We start from the raw sequence: 672 nt of genomic DNA, 5'->3' as shown, positions 1-672 counted from the left end.
TTTCTGATTTGGTTCAGGTATATTTATTTCGGGGGGGGGTCATTGTTACCCTTTTAGCATTTTGTTCTCTCATTCTTCTATTCTTCTCTGGACAAAATGAGAAGGCAGAAAAAACTCACCTCAAAAAAAAAAAAAAAAAAAGAATGAGAGGCATTACTGACTGGTAGGGATAATCAATATGGACATTAGTAAGATGTCAGACCTAGCGTTCAGAATTATGATTATAAAAATGCTATTTGGGCTTGAAAAAAGCACAGAATATACTAGAGAATCCCTTTCTGGATAAATAAAAGAACTAAAATCTAACTAAGTTGAAATAAAAAAAAGATATTAATGAGGTGCATTAAAAAATGGAAGCTCTTACTGCTAGAATAAATAAGGCATTAGAAAGAATTAGTGATATAAAAGACCAAATGATGGAAAATAAAGAAGCTGAGAAAAAGAAAAATAAACAACTCCTGGATCATGAGGAGAGAATTTGAGAGAAAAATGATACCATAAGATGGAACAATATTGAGGGAGGAGTCAAGATGGCGGAGAAGTAGCAGCCTGAGACTACTTCAGCTAGCCAGAGATCAGCTAGATAGCTTATCTAAAGATTGCAAACACCTGAAAATCCATCGGAGATCGAAGAGAAGAAGAACAGCAATTCTGGAAACAGAAAAACAACCA

The sequence above is a fragment of the Mustela nigripes genome, chromosome 13 (assembly GCF_022355385.1).
Source record: "Mustela nigripes isolate SB6536 chromosome 13, MUSNIG.SB6536, whole genome shotgun sequence".
NCBI classification, from domain to species: Eukaryota; Metazoa; Chordata; class Mammalia; order Carnivora; family Mustelidae; genus Mustela; species Mustela nigripes.
Note: the sequence above shows the minus strand (reverse complement) of the source record.